This window comes from Acipenser ruthenus, chromosome 35 (genome assembly GCF_902713425.1).
Source record: "Acipenser ruthenus chromosome 35, fAciRut3.2 maternal haplotype, whole genome shotgun sequence".
Taxonomy (NCBI): domain Eukaryota; kingdom Metazoa; phylum Chordata; class Actinopteri; order Acipenseriformes; family Acipenseridae; genus Acipenser; species Acipenser ruthenus.
Window position 1 is genome coordinate 229,712 of NC_081223.1, and position 21,415 is coordinate 251,126.

The 21,415-nt window shown below is 41.6% G+C and overlaps 11 non-coding genes across 11 annotated transcripts; 3 read left to right on the top strand and 8 right to left on the bottom strand.

The window, feature by feature from the left end:
* Nucleotides 1-431: 431 nt before the first annotated feature.
* trnaw-cca (transfer RNA tryptophan (anticodon CCA)) lies at nucleotides 432-503 on the bottom strand. Its single transcript has one exon. It is a non-coding gene; the product is annotated as a tRNA-Trp (tRNA).
* Nucleotides 504-3,128: 2,625 nt separating this feature from the next.
* Nucleotides 3,129-3,201, bottom strand: trnak-cuu (transfer RNA lysine (anticodon CUU)). The gene has a single exon. It is a non-coding gene; the product is annotated as a tRNA-Lys (tRNA).
* A 414-nt stretch (nucleotides 3,202-3,615) lies between these two features.
* On the top strand, nucleotides 3,616-3,689 carry trnan-guu (transfer RNA asparagine (anticodon GUU)). Its single transcript has one exon. It is a non-coding gene; the product is annotated as a tRNA-Asn (tRNA).
* Nucleotides 3,690-3,824: 135 nt separating this feature from the next.
* On the bottom strand, nucleotides 3,825-3,897 carry trnaf-gaa (transfer RNA phenylalanine (anticodon GAA)). Its single transcript has one exon. It is a non-coding gene; the product is annotated as a tRNA-Phe (tRNA).
* A 653-nt stretch (nucleotides 3,898-4,550) lies between these two features.
* Nucleotides 4,551-4,622, bottom strand: trnaw-cca (transfer RNA tryptophan (anticodon CCA)). Its single transcript has one exon. It is a non-coding gene; the product is annotated as a tRNA-Trp (tRNA).
* A 2,605-nt stretch (nucleotides 4,623-7,227) lies between these two features.
* trnak-cuu (transfer RNA lysine (anticodon CUU)) lies at nucleotides 7,228-7,300 on the bottom strand. The gene has a single exon. It is a non-coding gene; the product is annotated as a tRNA-Lys (tRNA).
* Nucleotides 7,301-11,557: 4,257 nt separating this feature from the next.
* trnan-guu (transfer RNA asparagine (anticodon GUU)) lies at nucleotides 11,558-11,631 on the top strand. The gene has a single exon. It is a non-coding gene; the product is annotated as a tRNA-Asn (tRNA).
* A 1,081-nt stretch (nucleotides 11,632-12,712) lies between these two features.
* On the bottom strand, nucleotides 12,713-12,784 carry trnaw-cca (transfer RNA tryptophan (anticodon CCA)). The gene has a single exon. It is a non-coding gene; the product is annotated as a tRNA-Ser (tRNA).
* A 2,719-nt stretch (nucleotides 12,785-15,503) lies between these two features.
* LOC117395799 (small nucleolar RNA U3) lies at nucleotides 15,504-15,716 on the bottom strand. The gene has a single exon (XR_004543712.3). It is a non-coding gene; the product is annotated as a small nucleolar RNA U3 (small nucleolar RNA).
* A 3,400-nt stretch (nucleotides 15,717-19,116) lies between these two features.
* trnan-guu (transfer RNA asparagine (anticodon GUU)) lies at nucleotides 19,117-19,190 on the top strand. The gene has a single exon. It is a non-coding gene; the product is annotated as a tRNA-Asn (tRNA).
* A 135-nt stretch (nucleotides 19,191-19,325) lies between these two features.
* trnaf-gaa (transfer RNA phenylalanine (anticodon GAA)) lies at nucleotides 19,326-19,398 on the bottom strand. Its single transcript has one exon. It is a non-coding gene; the product is annotated as a tRNA-Phe (tRNA).
* Nucleotides 19,399-21,415: the final 2,017 nt, after the last annotated feature.

Here is a 21,415-nt window from a genome sequence, read left to right on the forward strand (position 1 = left end):
ACTGGCTGCCTGAAAGTGCAGCGCTTGAACTGCCTCAACAAACGCTGAGCTCTAAAACGTGTACATTGAAAGTCGTTGTTAATTCTTAAAGGTCTGTTAAGCTTAAAGGTACCAATCATTACTTGCTGTACTTTAAATGTCTTCAAAACTAGTATTTCTATAGCTATTTTCTCTATCTCATGCAAGGAAGTGTTAATATGACTTTATTACCCAACTGTGTCAATGAAGACTGGTCAACAGTAATTTCGGATTCACTTAGTTTATTGTGCTGTATCAAATGAAACATAAAAATGAATCGCAATACAATAAATCTCTGTTTGATCGCTATACAATCAATATGTTGTATAGGTTAAATTGTATAAATAAATGTCCGGAAACATTCAAATACGTTAAAAAAATGAAAAAGTGTGGAATAGAAACAAAGACGGCTTTGACCTCTACGTGATTTGAACACGCAACCTTCTGATCTGGAGTCAGACACGCTACCGTTGCGCCACGAAGTCCTGGAGTAATGCCAGCTTATTATGCAATGCTAGAGTGTACAGCAAGCATGCCAAACATGGTAATGCCGACGCTGATATTAGGAAAACACTCGGTATCACCAGGGTCATGGGAAACAGCCGACTCAATACGTGTTCGTAGCCAGCAGGGCTATTAAGTTGTCGGAAGTGTGTTTGATTCTCAGCTTTAAAAGTAAAGAAAACATAAAACAATGCGATTTGCTTTTATAAATTTCATTATTTGAAACGTGGGCATAAACACAGTTGTACTGGCTGGGAATCGTCTCTGGTCAATTACTTGGAAAGCAGCTATGCTGACCAATATATCACCAATAGGGAAAAGCTGGCAGTACTGAGTGACACAGAAGACGGATTCTCTCAGCGCGTCTCCTCTGAATGCGCACTGGCACAAAGGGGCTTTTCTCATCTAATGTTTGCACTGTGTTTTTTGCTGTGTTGATTGTTATTTGTCTATTTTGTTTGGTGCACGGGTGAAACGGAGTTCGTAATTAAAGTATTTTTTTGTTTTGTTTATCACAAGCACGGTGCACACGGACCTCAGGTCCCGCCCCAAACAATTGCAGGTACCTGTACACACCTGGAATTAAAAGGGCTTTGAGGTATTAAAAGGGTGAGGAACTAAGAGACTGGGAGCATGGAACGAGGAGATACCGGAATAGGAAAGAGAGAGAAGCCGAGGGAAGTAAACGAAAATAAAGAGGACGAGATTAGACAGCGAGTGGTTGGGTTTTTTTTGTGCACGGACAGTGTCAGTTTCGTTTTGTTATTTTTTTTCGTGGACTCACTCTGGGAGGACTGCGGAACTTGGTGATTGAAGACATTTGAAAAGAGGTACTGACAAGAACCTTTGCGTTCGTGGTTTATGTCAGGATATCAGGATCTCTCCTGAGGCCTTCAGCTGAAGCGCAGCACCCTATGGAGAGGGCTGTCCAAACAGGCGTCTGGACAGGAGCCCTAAGAGGAGGTCTGGACCAGAGAGTGGATGACGTATGGTTAATTGAACAAATACACATTAAAATGCATCTTAACGCTCAAAAATTAAACAATAATTCAAATAAACAAACTATGCAAAAAAAGGAAAACCAATCCAATTAAAATTCAAAAATCATAAGTGATAATACTGAATAAAATAATAATCAACACATTCGACACCCGTGACATTACCACCACTGCGATCTTGAAAATGTTTGTATGCCACAAAATAACGAACAGTCGTTCGTTATTTTGTGTATCAGCCGCCACACAAAGCTGAGCGCAGTGCGGTATACTGTAATGATGTTCCAGTCAGTCTGCCCGGACTGCACTTGAACCATCTTAAAAACACGAAGCCCCTAATAAGCTAATTTGTAAAAGTTAGTAAAGAGTTGCGCTAATATAACAAAGCTAAATTTGAACTCCTAGCTGGAGCAACGAGAGAGGGCGAGAGGGCGGGGCAGAGAAGGAGGGGGAGACGCTGCTAGGCAACCGGCTCGTGAACATTCCACTCAGCTGAGCAGAGACCGTTAGGATTTAAAAATGTGAACGTTCCGAGCGGCGTTAGGTGCTTCGTTAAATTAGCACACCGTTGCTGGCATTTGAATATAACCATATTTTAAATACTCAAATAGGACTGTATTAAAAAATATATTATGTTTTTCAAAGTAATATGTTATGTGGAATATTAAAACAATCAAACTAAATAACACATGTTTGGACACAAAATATTTTTCTTCCTCATAACGTGTTAGAAAATGTAAACAGCAGTTGGAGAATGCCGAAGTCGATCATCCTAGCATGTTAAACGAGGGCATTTCTCCTGTTAAGCTGCGTCTAGTAATAGATTGTTTATACTGTTCTTAATGGTTCGCATCCCAGCCTGAGACCACGATCCAGTGGTAGAAGATGTTTTTCAAGTAATATGTTATTTGGAATATTAAAACAATCAAGTTAAATAACATGTTTGGACACAAAATATTTTCAGTGAGGTTAACAAGTAGTCTGTTTACAACAAAAATGCAATTTGTGTTAGGAACACTATTTTATTCGGATTTAAAATGGAAATTAAAATGGTATTGAGTGCTGACAACAGTTTGGTATCAGCTGTTGATTTCCTTAAAACAATCTTTTCTAGTAAAATAAAGAAATGTATTCTATTTAAAAATACGTAAAATTGAACTGTCAAAAGTGGGATTTGAACCCACGCCTCCATTCAAAGACCAGAACACAAAATTCTTTGGAAAGACAGAGTCCTTGAATCTGGCGCCTTAGACCACTCGGCATTCTGATAAGCTGCATTTGTTATTGTAGAAAACCGCATTATTTATTTCAGCACACACTAGGGTTCTCGTATCAAGGCCCGATTGGGTTTACGCACATACCAACTGTTGCTCCATGAATGATGTTAAGACAATTGTAAGAAAAAAGAATCGGATTGAAGTCAACCCAAAAAGTTAGATTATTTATTTCAATATCGTTATAGCTATAAACGATGCATGCATTTTACAATAGCAATTGCTATTTGACAATGACCAATAAGTAATTTTGTTGCAATACTGTATACAATGTGAACAGAATCAGACATTGCTCCGTTGTCTCGAAGAAACATCTTCAATTTGTATTTAAAAAGGACGCCCAACGTGGGGCTCGAACCCACGACCCTGAGATTAAGAGTCTCATGCTCTACCGACTGAGCTAGCCGGGCTGACTGGTGCATGGTACTTTCACTGTAACCAACTGAGCTATTAATTTGTCATCTTATTTGAGAATATACTGAATGACAGAACCAAAGATTCCAAATATAATCCACTGAACTCTAGCTTTATTATCATAATGAAAACAGATTACACATGACCACAGTTCTGTATCAAAATTAAGTCGTAAGTATATGGTTTCCATTGTAGCTATTTACACACACTGCTATGTTGTCTCCCAGGGTGTTATCTAACAAAACGACATATGCTGTGCTGCCATAAAGGATTACATAGACTTTCCTGCCCCATCTTGCTTTCATCTTTGATGTGATCTCAGGTTCTGCTGTGTTCTGCTCCCTCGATCACGTTCTGCAGCATCTAGCCTTGCTCATCACTCCCGTATGCTTTGGCGGCTTAACAGGTTGGTCTCTGTGGCGCAATCGGTTAGCGCGTTCGGCTGTTAACCGAAAGGTTGGTGGTTCAAGCCCACCCAGGGACGATGCTTTTTGCATTTCTTAATCACATTAGAAAATGGCACTCTGATACGCTGTTATTTCATCCAATTACGCTGAAGGATAAATGTGCTCTTTTTTTGTAGTTCAAAATAATACAAAACAAATATCGTCTTGTTGTTTGCCGAAACCCGGGATCGAACCAGGGACCTTTAGATCTTCAGTCTAATGCTCTCCCAACTGAGCTATTTCGGCTTGACAAGGCAAGTGTTTCGAGGTAGCATTCTTTTTGGCAATCCAGTAAACCTGTAATGAGAAACGTTCAACAGCTCGGCAACACCATAATAGAATCCGATGCCTTTACAAATGCGTTTCGAAACTGTTGTTTTCTCCCAAATGCGGTTCTCAACAAATGTTTTTTTTTTTTTTTTTGTATTCCTTCCAGAGTAAGTCCAAAAGGCAAACACTGGAACTGGCTGCCTGAAAGTGCAGCGCTTGAACTGCCTCAACAAACGCTGAGCTCTAAAACGTGTACATTGAAAGTCGTTGTTAATTCTTAAAGGTCTGTTAAGCTTAAAGGTACCAATCATTACTTGCTGTACTTTAAATTTCTTCAAAACTAGTATTTCTATAGCTATGTTCTCTATCTCATGCAAGGAAGTGTTAATATAACTTTATTACCCAACTGTGTCAATGAAGACTGGTCAACAGTAATTTCGGATTCACTTTAATTTATTGTGCTGTATCAAATGAAACATAAAAATGAATTGCAATACAATAAATCTCTGTTTGATCGCTATACAATCAATATGTTGTATAGGCTAAATTGTATAAATAAATGTCCGGAAACAGTCAAATTCAAACACGTTAAAAAATGAAATAGTGCAGAATAAAAACAAAGGCGTCTTTGACCTCGACGTGATTTGAACACGCAACCTTCTGATCTGGAGTCAGACGCGCTACCGTTGCGCCACGAAGTCCTGGAGTAATGCCAGCTTATTATGCAATGCTAGAGTGTACAGCAAGCATGCCAAACATGGTAATGCCGACGCTGATACTTGGAAAACACTCGGTATCACCAGGGTCATGGGAAACAGCCGACTCAATACGTGTTCGTAGCCAGCAGGGCTATTAAGTTGTCGGAAGTGTGTTTGATTCTCAGCTTTAAAAGTAAAGAAAACATAAAACAATGCGATTTGCTTTTATAAATTTCATTATTTGAAACGTGGGCATAAACACAGTTGTACTGGCTGGGAATCGTCTCTGGTCAATTACTTGGAAAGCAGCTATGCTGACCAATATATCACCAATAGGGAAAAGCTGGCAGTACTGAGTGACACAGAAGACGGATTCTCTCAGCGCGTCTCCTCTGAATGCGCACTGGCACAAAGGGGCTTTTCTCATCTAATGTTTGCACTGTGTTTTTTGCTGTGTTGATTGTTATTTGTCTATTTTGTTTGGTGCACGGGTGAAACGGAGTTCGTAATTAAAGTATTTTTTGTTTTGTTTATCACAAGCACGGTGCACACGGACCTCAGGTCCCGCCCCAAACAATTGCAGGTACCTGTACACACCTGGAATTAGAAGGGCTTTGAGGAATAAAAAGGGTGAGGAACTAAGAGACTGGGAGCATGGAACGAGGAGATACAGGAATAGGAAAGAGAGAGAAGCCGAGGGAAGTAAACGAAAATAAAGAGGACGAGATTAGACAGCGAGTGGTTGGGTTTTTTTGTGCACGGACAGTGTTAGTTTCGTTTTGTTATTTTTTTTCGTGGACTCACTCTGGGAGGACTGCGGAACTCGGTGATTGAAGACATTTGAAAAGAGGTACTGACAAGAACCTTTGCGTTCGTGGTTTATGTCAGGATATCAGGATCTCTCCTGAGGCCTTCAGCTGAAGCGCAGCACCCTATGGAGAGGGCTGTCCAAACAGGCGTCTGGACAGGAGCCCTAAGAGGAGGTCTGGACCAGAGAGTGGATGACGTATGGTTAAGTGAACAAATACACATTAAAATGCATCTAACGCTCAAAAATTAAACAATAATTCAAATAAACAAACTATGCAAAAAAAGGAAAACCAATCCAATTAAAATTCAAAAATCATAAGTGATAATACTGAATAAAATAATAATCAACACATTCGACACCCGTGACATTACCACCACTGCGATCTTGAAAATGTTTGTATTCCACAAAATAATGAACAGTCGTTCATTATTTTGTGTATCAGCCGCCACACAAAGCTGAGCGCAGTGCGGTATACTGTAATGATGCTCCAGTCAGTCTGCCCGGACTGCACTTGAACCATCTTAAAAAAAACGAAGCCCCTAATAAGCTAATTTGTAAAAGTTAGTAAAGAGTTGCGCTAATATAACGAAGCTAAATTTGAACTCCTAGCTGGAGCAACGAGAGAGGGCGAGAGGGCGGGGCAGAGAAGGAGGGGGAGACGCTGCTAGGCAACCGGCTCGTGAACATTCCACTCAGCTGAGCAGAGACCGTTAGGATTTAAAAATGCGAACGTTCCGAGCGGCGTTAGGCGCTTCGTTAAATTAACACACCGTTGCTGGCATTTGAATATAACCATATTTTAAATACTCAAATAGGACTGTATTAAAAATACATTATGTTTTTCAAAGTAATATGTTATGTGGAATATTAAAACAATCAAACTAAATAACACATGTTTGGACACAAAATATTTTTCTTCCTCATAACGTGTTAGAAAATGTAAACAGCAGTTGGAGAATGCCGAAGTCGATCATCCTAGCATGTTAAACGAGGGCATTTCTCCTGTAAGCTGCGTCTAGTAATAGATTGTTTATACTGTTCTCAATGGTTCGCATCCCAGCCTGAGACCACGATCCAGTGGTAGACGATGTTTTTCAAGTAATATGTTATTTGGAATATTAAAACAATCAAGTTAAATAACATGTTTGGACACAAAATATTTTCAGTGAGGTTAACAAGTAGTCTGTTTACAACAAAAATGCAATTTGTGTTAGGAACACTATTTTATTCGGATTTAAAATGGAAATTAAAATGGTATTGAGTGCTGACAACAGTTTGGTATCAGCTGTTGATTTCCTTAAAACAATCTTTTCTAGTAAAATAAAGAAATGTATTCTATTTAAAAATACGTAAAATTGAACTGTCAAAAGTGGGATTTGAACCCACGCCTCCATTCAGAGACCAGAACACAAAATTCTTTGGAAAGACAGAGTCCTTGAATCTGGCGCCTTAGACCACTCGGCATTCTGATAAGCTGCATTTGTTAATGTAGAAAACCGCATTATTTATTTCAGCACACACTAGGGTTCTCGTATCAAGGCCCGATTGGGTTTACCACATACCAACTGTTGCTCCATGAATGATGTTAAGACAATTGTAAAAATAAGAATCGGATTGAAGTCAACCCAAAAAGTTAGATTATTTATTTCAATATCGTTATAGCTATAAACGATGCATGCATTGCTACTTGACAATGACCAATAAGTAATTTTGTTGCAATACTGTATACAATGTGAACAGAATCAGACATTGCTCCGTTGTCTCGAAGAAACATCTTCAATTTGTATTTAAAAAGGACGCCCAACGTGGGGCTCGAACCCACGACCCTGAGATTAAGAGTCTTATGCTCTACCGACTGAGCTAGCCAGGCTGACTGGTGCATGGTACTTTCACTGTAACCAACTGAGCTATTAATTTGTCATCTTATTTGAGAATATACTGAATGACAGAACCAAAGATTCCAAATATAATCCACTGAACTCTAGCTTTATTATCATAATGAGGCAGATAGGCTAGCTCCTGCTTCAAGTAATCTTTAATTAACTACCTTTGGTAACTCTGTAAGGTGGTGTTTGAATTAGCTGAGTTGGTGTGTGATTAGTACCAGGTGAGTGGTTTAATTGAATAGAAGTTGTTTTGCTATCTGATTGGTTTCCACGCAGTTGTTTTTTATATATTAAGCAGCCTATTTTAGCGCCAGCCAGAAGCGCCAGCCAACAGAAGAGCCTCAACAAAAGAGCCGGGAGTCTAGCTGTGGGAGTCTACAGGGAACCAGAAGTCTGTGGCAAGATAGCCTATTTTAGCGCCAGCCAGAAGCGCCAGCCAACAGAAGAGCCTCAACAAAAGAGCCGGGAGTCTAGCTGTGGGAGTCCAGCGAGGGGAGGCCTGCACTGAGACGCTGTTCCAATAGATCCAAACCTAACGGGGCTCTAGAAGAAGCTCTCTACTAGTCAGGTCTGTACCCTCCACCCTACTGCTCCCACTGTGCCTTTTGTTCTGCTATGACTGTCTCTCACATCCCTGTTCTGTTCTCCCGTCCTCGTCCTCTGCCCTCCCTCCGCTACTGCTCCTCCAACCCCTCTAACCTCATTTCTCTGCCTCTCCCTCCCTCCCGCACACTCTCTGGTGCACTCTGGAACTGTCACTCTTCTGCTAACAAAGCTGATTTCATCTCTGCCTTTGCCTCCCACCTCTCGCTCGATTTCCTTGCTCTCACTGAAACCTGGCTGTCCCCTGATAACACTGTTACTCCTGCTGCCCTGTCCTCTCTCTACGTCCTGTCCCATACCCCGCGTCTCACTGGACGGGGAGGTGGGACGGGTCTTCTCCTCTCTCCCTCCTTACTCTTTTTGGTCCCCTCCGATCTCATCTCACTCTCTGTCAGTACCTTTGAATTTCATGCAGTCCAACTAACCTTTCCCTGTCAACTCCTGCTCATTGTTCTGTACCGCCCCCCTGGGCCTCTCACTCACTTTCTGGATGAACTCGACTATCTACTCTCCTCCCTCCCCTCCCTGTCTACCCCGACTGTCCTGTTGGGTGACTTCAACATCCATCTCTCCAACCCCAGCCACTCTGCTGGATTCCTCCCTCTCCTGCACTCCTTCGACTTCTGTCTCTCTCCGTCCCCTCCTACCCACAAAGCTGGCCGTCAACTGGACCTCACCTTCTCCAGGGCCTGCTGCCTCTCCACCCTCTCTGTCACCCCCCTGGACCTCTCTGATCACTATTTCATCTCTTTTTCTCTGTCTCTCCCCCCTCTCCCTGCTCCTCCTACCCCCACTGTCACCTCTCGCCGTAACCTCCGCTCTCTCTCCCCCTCTGTCCTTGCCTCCACTGCTCTCTCTCACCTCCCTCCTATCGACTCCTTCTCACAACTCTCCGTAGACTCTGCTACCTCCACCCTTTTCTCCTCACTCACCTCCTCCCTCGACTCCCTCTGTCCCCTCACCTCCCGTCCTGCTCGCCCCTCCCCTCCCCATCCCTGGCTCTCCTCTGCGCTCCGCTCGGCAAGAATCACACTGCGATCTGCTGAAAAGAAATGGAAGAGAACCAAACTCCCTGCTGCCCTAGACCTTTACCGCACTCTCCTCTCCTCCTTCTCCTCTACTCTCTCCTCTGCTAAATGTGCTTATTTCCAATCTGTAATCCAAGCCTCCACTAACAACCCACGTAAACTATTCTCTACCTTCTCCTCCCTCCTAAACCCTCCCCCCCTCCTCCTCCCTCCTCTATCTCCCCTGATGACTTTGCCTCCTTCTTCTCTTCTAAAATCTCAGATATCCGCAAACTCTTTAACACCTCTCCCTCCCCCGCACCCCCTCCCGCTCCAACTCCTACACCCACTGCAACCCCTACTAACTCACCCTCCTTCTCCACCTTCTTGCCCCTCTCAGACTCTGACCTCTCCTCCCTGCTCCAGGGTCACAAACCCACCACGTGTGCCTTGGACCCCCTCCCCACTCACCTCTTTCAAGCTGCTGCTCCTGCTCTACTCCCCTTCATCTCCTCCCTCCTCAACACCTCTCTACTTTCTGGTATCTTCCCCTCTGCCTTCAAAAAAGCCTCTATCACTCCCCTCCTCAAAAAACCTACCCTCGACCCCACCTCCCTCCAGAGCTACCGTCATGTCTCCCTCCTACCCTTCCTCTCCAAAACCCTCGAGCGGACTGTACACCGCCAGCTCTCTGCTTTCCTGTCCAACCACTCTCTGCTTGACCCTCTCCAATCTGGCTTCCGCTCTGCTCACTCTACTGAAACCGCCCTCCTGTCTGTCACCAACTCACTTAAATGTGCCCGAGCTGCCTCTCTCTCCTCTGTCCTAATTCTCCTCGACCTCTCTGCTGCCTTTGACACTGTTGATCACTCTATTCTACTATCATCTCTTGCTGACCTGGGGATCTCTGGCACTGCTCTGGCCTGGTTCTCCTCCTACCTCTCCAACCGCACTTACCAGGTAACCTGGCGTGGAGCAACCTCCACACCTCACCCTCTCTTAACTGGAGTCCCCCAAGGGTCAGTCTTGGGTCCTCTCCTGTTCTCTCTCTACACCCGCTCCCTGGGCCCCCTCATCGCATCCTATGGTTTCTCATACCATTTCTATGCTGATGATGCTCAGATTTTCCTCTCCTTCCCCACCTCTGACTCCACCATCTCCTCCCGTATCTCTACCTGTCTGTCTGCTATTTCCTCCTGGATGCACTCGCATCACCTCAAACTCAACCTCTCTAAATCTGACCTCCTTTTCTTTCCCTCCTCCTCCCCCTCCTCTGATCTCTCCATCTCTGTTCCTCTGGAATCTACCACACTCTCTCCCTCTTCCTCAGCTAAGAACCTTGGAGTCACCCTGGACCCCTGCCTCTCTTATTCCCAGCACATCTCCACTCTGGCACGCACTTGTCGATTCTTCCTGAGCAACATCCGAAGAATCCGACCCTTCCTCACCAACTATGCTACCCAGCTCCTGGTCCAGGCCCTGGTACTCTCCCGCCTAGACTACTGCAACTCCCTCCTGGCTGGCCTCCCTGCGTCCGCCACCCGTCCGCTCCAGCTCATCCAGAACTCTGCTGCCCGCCTGGTGTTCTCTCTGCCTCGCTTCGCCCACGCTACTCCACTACTCCGCTCGCTCCACTGGCTCCCGATCACCGCTCGCATCCAGTTCAAGACTCTTGTACTAGCCTACAGATGCCTTGACCAGTCTGCACCCAGCTACCTCCAGACCCTCATCTCTCCCTACACCCCCACTCGACCTCTCCGCTCCGCCTGCACTAGAAGACTAGCTCTACCACCGCTACGCTCCCCTGCCTCCAAAGCCCGCTCCTTCTCCACCCTTGCTCCGCAGTGGTGGAATGACCTTCCTACAGATGTCAGGACTGCCCAGTCCCTGACCACATTCCGGCGCCTCCTTAAGACTCACCTCTTCAAAGAGCACCTGTAGAACTCCTCTGTTTGTATCCTGGGACACTATCACTCTTCATGTAAATGTGCTTTATTTTGCTCTTATCAGCCCCTATTTTACTGCATTTAATCCTGTACTTCAGAATACTGCAATCTGCCAAGTTTTTAACCTGTAGTACTTTGTATTTACTCACATCCTGATGTAACTATCATTATTTAATCATATCCTGATGTAACTATCACTATTACCTGCTGTATTATTGAATTGTGGTTTGTCAAACTTGTACTTTACTTGAACAAAAGTTATTGTATTTCTTGCTCTTATTGTATTACTTGTATTGTAACGCTTGAAATGTTTTTGCTTACGATTGTAAGTCGCCCTGGATAAGGGCGTCTGCTAAGAAATAAATAATAATAATAATAATAATAATAATAATAATAATAATGAAAACAGATTACACATGACCACAGTTCTGTATCAAAATGAAGTCGTAAGTATATGGTTTCCATTGTAGCTATTTACACACACTGCTCTGTTGTCTCCCAGGGTGTTATCTAACAAAACGACATATGCTGTGCTGCCATAAAGGATTACATAGACTTTCCTGCCCAGTCTTGCATTCATCTTAGATGTGATCTCAGGTTCTGCTGTGTTCTGCTCCCTCGATCACGTTCTGCAGCATCTCGCCTTGCTAATCACTCCTGTATGCTTTGGCGGCTTAACAGTTTGGTCTCTGTGGCGCAATCGGTTAGCGCGTTCGGCTGTTAACCGAAAGGTTGGTGGTTCAAGCCCACCCAGGGACGATGCTTTTTGCATTTCTTAATCACATTAGAAAATGGCACTCTGATACGCTGTTATTTCATCCAATTACGATGAAGAATAAATGTGCTCTTTTTTTGTAGTTCAAAATAATACAAAATCAATACCGTCTTGTTGTTTGCGAAACACGGGATCGAAACCAGGGACCTTTAGATCTTCAGTCTAACGCGCTCCCAACTGAGCTATTTCGGCTTGACAAGGCTAGTGTTTCGAGGTAGCATTCTTTTTGGCAATCCAGTAAACCTGTAATGAGAAACGTTCAACAGCTCGGCAACACCATAATAGAATCCGATGCTTTTACAAATGCGGTTCTCAACAAATGTTTTTTTTTTTTTGTATTCCTTCCAGAGTAAGTCCAAAAGGCAAACAGTGGAACTGGCCGCCTGAAAGTGCAGCGCTTGAACTGTCTCAACAAACGCTGGGCTCTAAAACGTGTACATTGAAAGTCTATTAACATCTTTAACACAATCATCTATATTCCAATAGCGGTTAATCCACAGGGTGATCAATAAAGTGACTGCTGGCTTTGTTTAAATATTAACAAGATGTTTTCAGGATTCACGCGTATTCTGAACAAGCACAATAGAATATGGTAGTGAAAGGACAAGCAAATAACAGGTTTATTGGCTCTGGTCTTGTATCATCACCCTGACTACTGTCCGTAAGAAAGTGGCATTAATAAAAACGTCATTATGCAAAGTTCCCAATGCGCAAATACGCAGCATATTTAAACTTCTTCACAATCTTAAACCTTCCCAAATGAATTTAAAATACTTACTGAAAGGTTACGCACATTTTCACTATCTCATGCAAGGAAGTGTTAATATGACTTTATTTCCCAACTGTGTCAATGAAGACTGGTCAACAGTAATTTCGGATTCACTTTAGTTTATTGTGCTGTATCAAATGAAACATAAAAATGAATCGCAATACAATAAATCTCTGTTTGATCGCTATACAATCAATATGTTGTAAAGGCTAAATTGTATAAATAAATGTCCGGAAACAGTCAAATTCAAACACGTTAAAAAATGAAATAGTGTGGAATAAAAAGAAAGGCGGCTTTGACCTCGACGTGATTTGAACACGTAACCTTCTGATCTCGAGTCAGACGCGCTACCATTGCGCCACAAAGTCCTGGCGTAGTACGTGCTTGTTATGCAATGCTAGAGTGCACAGCAAGCATGCCAAACACATGGTAATGCCGACGCTGATACTAGGAAAACACTCGGTATCACCAGGGTCATGGGAAACAGCCGACTCAATACGTGTTCGTAGCCAGCAGGGCTATGAAGTTGTCGGAAGTGTGTTTGATTCTCAGCTTTAAAAGTAAAGAAAACATAAAACAATGCGATTTGCTTTTATAATGTTCATAATTTGAAACGTGGGCATAAACACAGTTGTACTGGCTCGGAATCGTCTCGGGTCAATTACTTGGAAAGCAGCTATGCTGACCAATATATCACCAACGGGGGAAAGCTGGCAGTACTGAGTGACACAGAAGACGGATTCTTCATATTGCAAATGGCTAGGACAAGAAATCACATAAATGACATGAATTGAAGCACAATCACTTGTAAGATACTGTACTCTTTTTTTCATTGTATGGCTTGTGAATTTTCTTAGTTTTAAATGTATTATCACAGGCGGTACACTTACGATTTGGAAAAAAATCCAGTAGATTTGTCCAGTACACCTAGATCTCTCGAACATCTAAACGAGTCAGCCTTTATAAAGACCGTCCGTGTTCATTTCGGCGTTTAGGACATTGTCTATACACAACAGCTCTTATGTAATCCTATTGGTATCGAATCAATCGCAATTAATGTGATCCATGTTTCCAGTCAGTTTGATAGTTTTAATACTGTATTACATTCTGAATATGAATAGAGCTGAATTATTAATTGTTGATAATACTTAGAATACCAGAAACATATTTAGCATTAAAAAGCAATACATGTGATTTATTTAACAGTCGTTCATTATTTTGTGTATCAGCCGCCACACAAAGCCGAGCGCAGTGCGGTATACTGTAATGATGCTCCAGTCAGTCTGCCCGGACTGCACCTGAACCATCTTAAAAACACGAAGCCTCTAATAAACTAATTTGTAAAAGTTAGTAAAGAATTGCGCTAATATAACGAAGCTAAATTTGAACTCCTAGCTGGAGCAACGAGAGAGGGCGAGAGGGCGGGGCAGAGAAGGAGGGGGAGACGCTGCTAGGCAACCGGCTCGTGAACATTCCACTCAGCTGAGCAGAGACCGTTAGGATTTAAAAATGCGAACGTTCCGAGCGCCGTTAGGCGCTTCGTTAAATTAACACACCGTTGCTGGCATTTGAATATAACCATATTTTAAATACTCAGATAGGACTGTATTAAAAAATATATGTTTTTAAAAGTAATATGTTATTTGGAATATTAAAATGTACTTGGCTTGATTCATGCCAAAGCTGCCCGATTTCAGCCTTGCTGAAGCACCCCCAGATCATCACCGATCCTCCACCACATTTCACAGTGGGTGCGAGACACTGTGGCTTGTAGGCCTCTCCAGGTCTCCGTCTAACCATTAGACGACCAGGTGTTGGGCAAAGCTGAAAATTGGACTAATCTGTGGGTGCTTCAGCAAGGCTGGAATCGGGCAGATTTGTCTTTGTGAAGGACTCATGAATCAAGCCAAGTACAAGGTTGTCCTGGAAGAAAACTTGCTTCCTTCTGCTCTGACAATATCAATGTGAAAGACTGGTGGAGAGCATGCCAAGACGCATGAAAGCTGTGCTTGAAAATCAGGGTTATTCCACCAAATATTGATTTCGGAACTCTTCCTAAGTTAAAACATTAGTATTGTGTTGTTTAAAAATGAATACGAACTTATTTTCTTTGCATTATTCGAGGTCTGACAACACTGCATCTTTTTTGTTATTTTGACCAGTTGTCATTTTCTGCAAATAAATGCTCTAAATGACAATATTTTTATTTGGAATTTAGGAGAAATGTTGTCAGTAGTTTATAGAATAAAACAAAAATGTTCATTTTACCCAAACACATACCTATAAATAGTAAAACCAGAGAAACTGATCATTTTGCAGTGGTCTCTTAATTTTTTCCAGAGCTGTATATATATAATGTAATCCACGGGATTTCCACAACGCAATGGTTTATCATATTTTGCCTAGAATAATATTAAATATAATATTTTAAAAAATATGATAAAGATAAAGTAGTATACAGTTTGAACACATTAGAAGCTGTTCAAGGACGCACATTTTAATGACTAGTCTATATGAAAACATTCTTGTGAAAAAAAACAACCAGCAATAACGTTTGCAGACAGCATTAGTGTTCTGGTCAGCGAGAAGTACTGAATAACTGTTTGCACTGTTCCGTGTTTGTTTTCAGCTCATTGAAAGATGACATTCTACAATGACATTTATCCACTTTACCCTCAACAAAGGACGCCCTTCATCTTCAACCTCAGCCAGCTCATACTCATTCTGGTGTTTTTAGTCCTTGCTTGCAGTTTCCTTGTTATACTAACAGTCATTTCTAATAAGAAAATACTGTTTCCAACTAAACCGACACATGCACCAAAATGTGAGTGTAACATAGATTATTTTGCTCCATTTTCGGACTGCAAATGTATGTAATAAACTTCTCTTCCACTAGGCGCCGCTTAAAACACAAGAATCCACTGTTATTTAATATTAATAACCCGCTTTCCAAACACTACACACTTAAACTAGATAATATATCCTATCTTAAAGAAACTTTCTTTTGTAATACATATCATATACCACGATGCTAACAAATTTAAAACTCCTTTTTATTTTTTATTTACCATTTATAAAATGTCACAAACCACTCAGACTGTGTTTTCTTCCTCCACCCTCAAAAGAGGGCAGAACGGTCATCAATGATCAAGAACAGCTACAGTGAAGCAGCAATCAAGACCCGCTTCACGCTCAGAAGAAAACACTGTAAATCCTTATCATGGTTAGCGAGACCAGACACTTTAGAAACGCATTTCACTAGAAACAAACTATAGAAATGATCCCTAAAAGTATATTCTTAACAAACACAGCGGAAAACAACTTCCCTACTCCCGGCATATATCACTGCAGTGATGGTGTCTGATTCAGGGTCCTTTCTAGTATATCACGTGTTCATAGTAATGTTAATACTTGCCAATGCGTTTCAAACACAAAATTCACATAATGAAATAACCACTCAATTAAAGTATAATGTAAAAAAAGATAAGTAATACCCAGGGTGCACCTCTCTATGAATAATTTAAAGAAACAACCAATCACCAATCTCTCTAGCCGGGGGAGGTTTCAGTCCCCGCCCACCTGCATAGTATTCAGGAGGAGGAAGGCTCTGGTCATTTCAAGGGTTTTGCTGCAAATGTGTTTCTTACCCTTTAAGTGCCGTTGTCCTAATCTGAGGCTACTTTGTCATTTTTGGCGCATATTTAACTGGCATCTTATTTAAATGTTCTTTTAACTCTATTGTTATGATATCTTACTCTAATTGTGATAACCGTAACAGTTAAGTCTAGATGTAACGTATCAGATTACAAAAACACACCTTGTGTTCAGATTTTTTTTTTAAAAAAAAAGTATGCGTCCTCTATGGGTAGAGGCAGATAAGCTGCGTACCTGCTGTATCTACATATTAACATTTACGAAATACACACACTAAATTGAAATGTAAAATTTTAGAAAATCTACTTTGCCAACAGAAGAAAAACAAGCTAGCAGAGAATGGTTTCGATCCATCGACCTCTGGGTTATGGGTCCAGCACGCTTCCGCTGTGCCACTCTGCTATGTCACTCTGCTACAGCTGCTGCAGATGAGATGATCCGTTTTCTTTTCTCCCAAATACGGTATGCGAAGTATGCAACCTGCCCACTGATCACAAGCAGTTTTATCCCCCAGTTTCGGCTGCCAATTCCAATATTCAGTCTGTAAAGCATCTTAAATCGTAGAAGCGCTCTTTGTTAAAAATTACACTGAAGACTTATTTTGTTCGACCAGGTTAATAATTGCAACACCAACGTCTGCTGTTCAACTAAACACAACACTCTCCAGTCTTCTGCAATCTGCTCATCTCTACATGGCCACACCCTTAGCCCCAGCGACCAAATCTTCATTTACCACTGGATGGAAAATATTTACAACTTTCTGCACTCAAAACAAAATACATCCCATTTCCGATTTAATGAGCAACGGATTGTATCCTCCATCGCCCATGCAAGGGATTCTCTTCACTTAGCCCCCACTACCGTTAAAGCCTACATCTCTGGAATTCAGTATTTCTGCCGCCTCATCTCCGTCCCTTCTCCAACACTCCTATCCATCCCATCAGTTTGCTGACACTCAGAGAGATCCTCAAGAGCCGCCCCCCCCTCCCTGCTGCTCCCTCCTGGCTCCCTATATCAATAGACATCCTTTGCGCTTTAATCTCTACCCTCAGAAAAGGCTGCTCTGTCTATTCAATGACCTGACCATGGAAGTACTATGTTTAACTGCTCTTGTGAAGCACTTCCTCTGCAGGACTCCTGAAGGAACAGAGTGCACCCTGTGAACTTATCATGACAGCATCAGTGATATACTGATTTAAAAAAAAGGCAACAGTTACCAGGACATCAAGGGAAATACAATGAATAGACTCGGAGCATTAAGCCATTTCAACCATGAGGTCTTGTGAACCATTCCGTGCACCCAGACACTGGCCAGCTGTAGTAATTTTACTACAGAATACTACACCTTGAAGTAAAAAAAAAAAAGTTAACCATGCCCAGTGTTAAACATGGTGGAGGTTGTGTGATGGTCCACAAGTTTCACAGCCCGGTCCCAGAAACAGACCCCAACCCGCGGCAAGTTCCTCCTTTCAATCAGCTGGTGTTCCATTAAACTCCACACTCTTTAGCCTCCCCGAGTCGGCCTGCAGCTTCAGGGAGCATTGCCTTCGCCCCTTCCACTTGCTCTTCTTATTCTACTGCCTGGTCTTTCTTCACCACATTCTGTGCCCAGATTCGTATCTCTCTCACCTCCTATAACCTTCAGCACCTCCTTGCCTTTATGACAGACCTCAGGCTATCCCTTAACCTGGCCCCTTCCTCCATCAGGAATTATCTCTCAGGTATACAGCACCAGTTCCTCCTCCGTTCCCCACCCAGCAGTCGGAGGATGCTGCCTGACCCAGCAGAAAGTGTTTATATCTAATCCTTTGCTCTTCTTGTGTCTCCCTCTCTACATCACCTAGCGGCCAGAGCATGCTGCCTGACCCGACGAGAAGGGAAAACTCTTCGTCCCCTATCTTGTCCTGCTATCAGTATCTAACCTCAATGTTACTAAGCACCCTTCCCAAACTCCAGCCCTCAATCTCGCCATCCCTCTCAAACTCCTCTCACTCTTAAACTCTCAAATGTCTCGCCCCTCCCAAGCCTTCTAAGCAACCGGAGAAATCATTCTTAATATCTCACTCCCAATTTTCGCCTCTCAAGCCCTCCTAGGCAACCAGTGAAATATTAGTCAAGGCCTACTTAAAATGTTCTTATGTTCTCTAGAAATGACCCTTTCAAATATAGACTTAACTTTTATTGGCAGACCGTCGGCCCCAACTGGCAAGCTCTACTTCATATGATACAATGACTGGGAAACAACGAGGTGTTACATTAACAATACAAACTAACTTGAGGCAGCCAAGCCGTTAAAGCATACCTTAAGTTTGTCGTGTGATACAAAAGCAAGTTTTGGCATTTTTGCATTGCCTGCCTCGTCAAACAAGCTCAATCCACAGCACACTCCGCTGCTGTATCGGGACACAGAGGTGGATTTTAAAGCGACTGAATCAACGAGCTGAGACTACTTTTTGAAGAAATTGAAAACATACCTGTAGTCGAAATATCTGCTATTTAGTTAATTTATTTTTTGAATTTGCAAATGGCAGACTACATTGCCAATGAGACAATCTGAATTGCTCATATTAAGCTGCGATGTAGCCTATGAGAATCACGGGCATGATTCAAGGGGAATTAGCTCAAATGGTAGAGCGCTCGCTTAGCATGCGAGAAGTAGCGGGATCGATGCCCGCATTCTCCAAATAGTTTTAATGTATTTGCGTATTTAGTCCCAACGCATTATGGAGATAATTACAAAGTGTGACAATTCTTTTTAACAGAGTCGCCTGCCCTACATGTGTATTTTAAAGCAAAGTCTCCTAATTTGTAACATTCCCCAGGCTGACAAACTGCAGTGCGCCCTCCATCGTATGCCTTCCGAGAAGCACAAACAGAGATTTTTTATATTTTTTGTAGCAATGAAAGAGTTTGTGTTATTTGGGAATAAATATAAATGGCTTGGTTTGCTTGCATTGGTTTGAATACATGTAATTGTGATTACAGAATTTCCTGCCCAGTGTTGCTTTCTTCTTAGATGTGGTCTCAGTTTTGGCTGAGCAGGATGGTCTCTGTGGCGCAATCGGTTAGCGCGTTCGGCTGTTAACTGAAAGGTTGGTGGTTCAAGCCCACCCAGGGACGATGCTTTATGCATTTCTTAATCACATGAGAAAATGGCACTCTGCTATGTTATTATTTCCTCCAATTACACTGAAGAAGAAAATGTGCTCTGTTTTTTTAGTTCAAAATACTACAAAACAAAAAATTCTTGCTGTTTGCTGAAACCCGGGATCGAACCAGGGACCTTTAGATCTTCAGTCTAACGCTCTTCCAGCTGAGCTATTTCGGCTTGACAAGCCTCCTTTCTCGAGATAACATTATTTTTTAGAAAAGTTGTTATATAATTAAGTACATTCCTAAACAATCCGATAGTAACATATATAATCTCAAAGCGCTATAATTTATTTCAACTCTTATGAAAGACAAGTATCCTTGCGCATTACATCATCCTTGATTGCGAAATGTAATATTAATTAATTGTGTATTTGTAATTAAGAAATGCAGCTACCTTATAATTATTTATGAAAGATTATAAATATCAAACACTGCTACCAACTCCTGTGTGGAATTTCAGAGAAAATTGTGCTAATAATTTAGAAGCTTTATTCCTATATATTTCATGGTAATACTGACAATCCTTTAACAAGTTCACTGTACCTGTGTATTTGCATGGTCCAGTGTAAGAAGGTACGATTTTTCTGGAGTTCTTGGTTGCTCAGTTCAGCACCAGTCATCAGAGCTGAAAAACAACAGCAATAGGTACCTGGTATGGTAACTGGACCACATATCATTTATATCAACTGACTGTTTTCCTCCAAATATAATAATGCCAGTATTTGATATGTGTATACTAGAACATTCATTATATAGCACCCAAGTTCAAATTACACCATCAGTTATAAAAATGCATTGTAATAGATACTGAAATTAGCACTGAAAGGGAGACCTATAAAGTAGTTATAATGTGAAGATCATTATTTTTATAAGCATTGATTCAAATTCGAACTTACTTGGTTGAACCTTCTGGGGCGATACCAGCTTATGGATTACTTTGTATCAGTCAGGTTGAGCTGCCATCAGCCTTTCATCTAAACAAGGGTTCCATCTGAACCTGAAAAAAGAGCATTTGTGACAGAATAGCAAGGTTGCAGTTAAACAAAAGACTTCAATTAAACAAATAGCCTAAACACAAAATAGTCACAATGGCCAAATAAAAGGTTTCTACACAAAACAACAAGAAATCAAAAAGGGGTTCACTGGGTGAAAACAAATAAACACTACTATACAATGAGAAAAGGGACTTATTGTTGAAAAAGAGAGATTATTTTTTTTTAAAAGCATGGAGTACCCATGTTCACGTTTTTTAAGTATTGCTTTCAAAACAAGATCATTTTTCAATGAAAACTAAATTAAACTTAAAAACCTGAAGTTAAATACAGTACTATAACGTTCATGGATACATAATTAAAAATAAATGATAGAAAAACACAGTGTATCCTATCCTATCAATGTACAATGCACTATTCTGGTACTATAATGCAGTACCACCATGATAATACGATTGTACTTTTTATTTCTAAGAAGTATCCTGGTATCTACAGTATAATGCAACACTACACCACGGTACTATATGGTACTATTTATTTTACCATGGTACGATTTCTGTTGTCCCGGATACAAGTATTACAGTATCATTATAACGGACAAATATATTAAATATAATTGCGCTTTGGATAAAACAGTCCCTCAAACAAGTTTCTAGCTGTCGTAAAAATTACATTTTTTAACACTCAGAACTGACACCTATTGTAAAAATGTCAATCGTGTATTTTTATTGATAATATTACAAAACATAGAGTTTACTATCCGCGCATTTCTACAGCTGACATTTGTAATACGAACATATATTATTATTGGCATTTTTAAATTTTTTACTTACTATACGTACAGTACTAGTGACAATTAAAATAATAGTGTAATAAAATTCTTCCCTTCAGATGATTGTATTTCGAAATAAACCAAAAGTCTTCACGATTCAATAATCTCCCGCCGTTGAGAACGCGCAGGATTCTTGGGAGTTCTACGAGATCTGATTGGATAATTCCGTCACTTCATTCTTGGTAGATCTGCGAAATCTGATTGGCTCGCTCCTGGTCAATTCTTGGTAGAGACACGGGCTATGATTTGTCAAACCTACGAAGATATTCCCAAGATTGCAGATCGGGTGGGAGGGAGAGCTGGCCGGGCTGGGGGGCGCACAGAAATGCACAGCTGAACAGAACACCCCCCCTCAGACATGTGCTGTC